Genomic DNA, 5,184 nt, shown 5'->3' on the forward strand with positions numbered 1-5,184 from the left:
GCCGGCTCGGCTACGCCCGCGAGTGCGCGGCCGCGGCCCCCACCGCCCGCGCACACGGCGTGGACGGACTCCGGCGGGAGACGCTGTCGCGATGCGGGTGCGGGCGTCGCAGCAGCGCCCCCGCGCGGGCGCGGGCGCAGGGGGCAGCAGGGGCGGGCGCACGCGCGGGCGGCGGGGGTACAAGCGCCCCCGCAGATGGGCCCGACCAGGCTGTTCGGCATCAGGCTCGCGGCAGCTGATGCCTGAGGCGTTGCTTGAGATTGGGAGCGCGGCGCACCATGTAATAGGGCGATGTCCGCCATGATGGACTGCAGGAGGGGCGGCTGTAGGATGACCTCCCCGGGGATGACAATGACAAAGGTGCGGCCGCGGTGGCCGGAGATGTAGGGGGACGCGGTCCTGGGGGTTGCGAGGGACAGCGCATGCGCGTGCGCGTTTGCATGCGCGCGCATGGTGGCTGCATGCCGGCCGGGGCGCGGGCGCATGGCGGGGCGCCCGCGCGCATGGGGCGTCGCGTTGAGGCGGCGGCGCGGGCTCGGGCCGCGTTGCGTGTGGGGCGGCGGAGCGGAAAGCATCAGGGGTGAGGGTCGGACGCGTGTGCGTCGCGCGCCGTTTGATTATGGCGAGCGGCAAAGAGAGCTGCGCGAGATGAATGCTCGCTGCTCTGCGCCCGCCTGCCTGCCCGAGCACGTGCGCCAAATGTGACCCCGCGCATGACACGCGAGCGGTTCGGCCGTTGGGTCCCTGTAGCGGGCGCGGCCGCAAGCGAGACGGCTGCGGACGAACCCTCCAGGCGCGCCCCGCCGCGCGCCGCGCCGCGGGGCGAGCGGTCCCCCCTCGCTGCGGGCGCCCGGGGCCGAATTCCCGCCGCTGCGCCCCGACTGCCGCTGAGCAGCCCCGCCGGGCAGGGTGTGTGGGAAAAGGGAGCGCACGCGATGCGCGCAGCGAGCCTATCGCGGCCTAGCGGGCCGCGATGGACCGATGAATGCTCATCTGCTGGCCGAACTTTGATATTGGTTTCGCCTCACCGGAAGAACTGCACGAATTTCCCATAGTCCGATTTGCTGAGGGCGCCGCTGCCGTTCCCGCTGCTTGAGGCGGTTGGCCCGCCGTCCCGCGACGCGGCGGGGGACTCCAGCTGCAGCTGCTGCGCACCGCCGACCTCCCACGCGCCTACAAGCGACACGCTGGTCTTGCTGCCCACGCGGGCGGCGGCACCGCTGCTATCGTCGCCCGACAGCGGTGCAGCGGCAGCGCCGGTGCCGACGCGCGACGTGCCGCGCGCTCGCGCGGGCACTGCACGTGGTGCGGCAAATGGCAGGGGCCTATGCACCGTGGTGTCGCGCCCCAACCGCCCCTGAAGCGTATGGTGCCGGGTGGCCATCACGGGGCTCCTTTGCAGGGAGCACGTTGTTGTCTGCTGACGTGCTTTCAGCCCAACCCCCCAAGGGCTGCCTTAATGCCACTTAAGATACATGTATCTTGCTCGATCGCGTGTGTGTCGCGCTGGGTAAGGTGATGGCAACAGGTTGACTTTGTGGCTGAGGGGAACGACCAAACGTTTCTAAACGCGTGATTACAAACACGTCTGGATGTTGTTCATGACCCTGGCGTGCTGGCAGCGACGGCCTGCGTCGTCACTGGCAGCGGCGGTGACACACGCGCGGGCGCAAAAATCCATGCACTTGCAGCCTGCGAACTCTCCTCAACATCGCCTGATGAGGCGCCTGTGTGTGCATTTGGGATGTTTCTCAGCAGTGTGAGCGTGCACGTGCTTAAGGACATGCAGGTGTGCGCTTTGTGTGTGTGTCTGTGCGTGTGTGCGTATGTGTGTGTGTGTGTGTGTGTGTGTGCGTGCGTGCGTGCGTGCGTGCGTGTGCGCGTGTGCGTGTGTGTGTGTGTGTGTGTGTGTGCGCACGCACAGACGCGCGTGCGTGTGTGTGTGTGTGTGTGTGTGTGTGTGTGTGTGTGTGTGTGTGTGTGCTCGCACCCGCACGCATGTGTGCGCGCGCAAGCGTGCGTGTGTGCGTGCATGCACATGTGTGCATGCCCCTTTGCAAGCAAGGCTATACGTTACGCATGAGTCGTGGGACCCCAAAGGAAAAGCATCGCGTCCCTTGCAGCAGCACACAACCTCCCCATCCCAAATTCTGGCATATGGTGCAACAGGGCGTGCAGCACAGCCGGTGTGCCTTGTCTGACTGTCAACTCACGCTCGGAGACTTCATCTTCTTCCTATACTCCGAGGCTGCCCGTGACGCCCAGAGGCTTCCTTCCATAATTTTTACTCATAAGTACATTCTGCATCCCCTTGCTGGACCTCAAGAGCACAGCTGCTCGGGTCGAAAGTGAAAGTGCCAGTCTCAAGGCCTTGGCTTTTGCAATCAAGGCAGGTGGCTTATTGGGGCAAAGGGCCTCATGGTAGCTGTGAAAATTCGGGTATCATCGGACAACCGCCCCCAAGATTTCCAGCTGATAGTTTTTTAAAAAAAAACCCCATAAGCAGGTGGCCCCCTGACCGATGTTGGGGCGGTGCGCTGGGAAACGAATGCGAGACAAGCGCGCTGCGGCGCAGCGCGCCCTGCGATGTGCATTGGCAGAGAAGAGAACAGCGTGTGTACGCAGCAGACGCCCAGAAGGGCGTCAGAGTGCATCCAGCGGCATATGCGTGCGAGTCGGCGCTACCAGCGCAGGTGCGGGTGCGCGCGGTCATCTGCGGGGTGCCTGCATACTGCAAAGCCATTGGGAGGTAGCGAGCACAGTGGCCCCAGCAGGGAAGTGAGCCCATTGTAAGGAAACTGCTGGCACACCGGGGCAAGGGAGGATTTATTTCAAAACCTTCAGGTAGTGTGGCAACAAAGTCGCAAGGGGTAGCGGCCCGGCGGTCAAGCTGGTCTACACTGAGGCCAAAGGCCCCTGGAGTGCGCCGCCGCCGCTGCGCGGCCGCTGACGCAGCTCCTGCCGTCCTTTGAAACGGCCCTCGCAGCCCTGCTCGCCACCGGAGCCGGAACCACCGAGCTCAAGGCTCGCCCGCGCTTGCGCAGGTGCCCGCGTGTCCGCCCACTCGCCGGCGCTGGCGCTGCTGCCCGAGCTGTTGGTTCGCAAGCTCGCCCGCTGGGCGGCCCCCGCGCGCAAGCGCACGAGCGCGAGCACGCCTTCGCCATCGCCAGAAGCCTGGCTCGCGTCGGCGCTCCTCGTTTTGTCATGCGAGCGGCCGCCGACCGCCGGGCAGCCGCTGCCGGCGGCGTCCTGCGCCCGCCGCAGGGCCCTCTGAGGCAGCTCCTGGCACAGGTGGCGGCTGCCATAGAACAGCGGGAACAAGATCTTGATGATCTGATAGATCACGGCAACCTCGTACGAGAAATATGTCGGGGTGAAGGCCGCCAGCGAGATCACCGTGAAGCACAGCTGAACCAGGCCGTAGAACGTGACGCGCCGCGCCACGCTGCCGCGGCGGACCTGTGGGCAGTGTCGCCTGTGAGTCAGCTCGAGCCCGCCTTCCTGCCGGGGGCTACCCGCCACGCCCGCCGGCTGGAGGCTATGCCTGCAGGTGCTTGCAAGCACCTGCAGTGCTGCAGCACGGGTGTCGGGCCCCAGGAAGGTTCAAGATTACTTGGAGCCCTTGTGTACCCCAAATCTCCAATCCTAAACATGAAACCCTCACCAGACGGTTCCAAATGTTGTTCGTCTTTGCGGCGCGGGCTGCCAGGTGATTGTATGACTGCGCATGTCCAGTGGGGATAGTTCCAACAGAAGTTGACGTGACGACACCACACAACGGGCTGCAGGCGTGGCGATACGACCATGTGCTCGCGCGCGGCGAGGGTCGGCGTCTGGTGCAGCGATGCCACCTGCGGCCTGCCCCGCGTGGCTACCCTCCACAAACCATGGGCCCCCCCGTGTTTGCTCGCACCGTGGCGTAACCGTTCCGATTGATGAAGCCCCGGAACACGACCTTGCGAGGCGGCCAAGTGGGTAGGAAGTTCAAAAGTCAGGAATTCCGGGTAATGAGCGGTCAGCATACATTTGACCATGTGATTGCACCATACGGAGCGTCGTCATTTCGCGCAATTCTACATGCACACAGTGGGTCACGCGCATCTGCTAATGCGCACGCACGCTTGCTTGCTCGCACGCACGCTTGCTTGCTCGCACGCACGCTTGCTTGCTCGCACGCACGCACGCACGCACACGCGCACGCACGCGCACACACACACACACACACACACACACACACACGCGCGCGCGCGCGCGCAGACCTGTACGCACACACCCCTATGCACGCGCGCATGACCCCGCACACGCGCACGTGCGACCGCATAAACACATGCGCACATGCACAGACGCACGCGCGCTGCGATCATGCACGACAACACGGATATTGCGTACAAAACACACACATGCACACGCAAAAGTGCCCTTAGTCACCTGGACGACTAGGAAGTAGGACAGCTGCCAAGCAGCATAGAACACCATTGGTGCTGCCACCAGCCATAGCCCAACATTTGCCGGCCTTTGGGGTACGCCCGGCGCCACCGCGCCCTCGGTGCACGCGGCCAGTGATGCTTGCGCGATCACGCGGCGACCGCAGCCCAGGAGGCCGCGCCAGCCGCGAAGTGAGTGCGGCGTGAAGTTGCGGTGTGCAAAGATCGCCAGGCCTGGCAGCAAGTGCAGGAACACGCTGTGAGGGTTGCAACAGGCGAGGGTTGAGCGGTGGGCCACAAGGGGTGGCAAATCGGTGTTAGAGGGGTCCCAGAGGGAGGGTCTACCGCCCTGCGGGCGGGCTAGAGGTGCTGTCTCATGCACGTCATCAAACCAGCGACGCCGTGCTGTGCACAGTGGCCCGTATCAGCAACTGGCGCGTGGCCGCAGCTGCACAGGCGTGCGGCTGTCGCCAGCGCATACACTGACAGCATACAGGGGGCTCGACCAACGTTGCTGCACCGCGCCCGGGCTCACACTCGCAGCCGAGCGGGTGCACCTCAAAGTCAGCACACGTATGCGCCCGATTCTGCAATCCCAGACCTGAATGGCCAGCCTTCCCCTGCAAATCTACCCCTGCCGCCCCGCCCCTCACCTGGCCTGGTATTCGCTGTCCCCAAACACCCAGGCGCACTGCCACACGAGCAGGGCGCCCGCCAGCGGCCCGTCTGCCAGCGCGTAGATCGCCGTCTCGAGGCGGGG

This window comes from Monoraphidium neglectum (assembly GCF_000611645.1).
Source record: "Monoraphidium neglectum strain SAG 48.87 unplaced genomic scaffold scaffold01350, whole genome shotgun sequence".
Classification (NCBI taxonomy): domain Eukaryota; kingdom Viridiplantae; phylum Chlorophyta; class Chlorophyceae; order Sphaeropleales; family Selenastraceae; genus Monoraphidium; species Monoraphidium neglectum.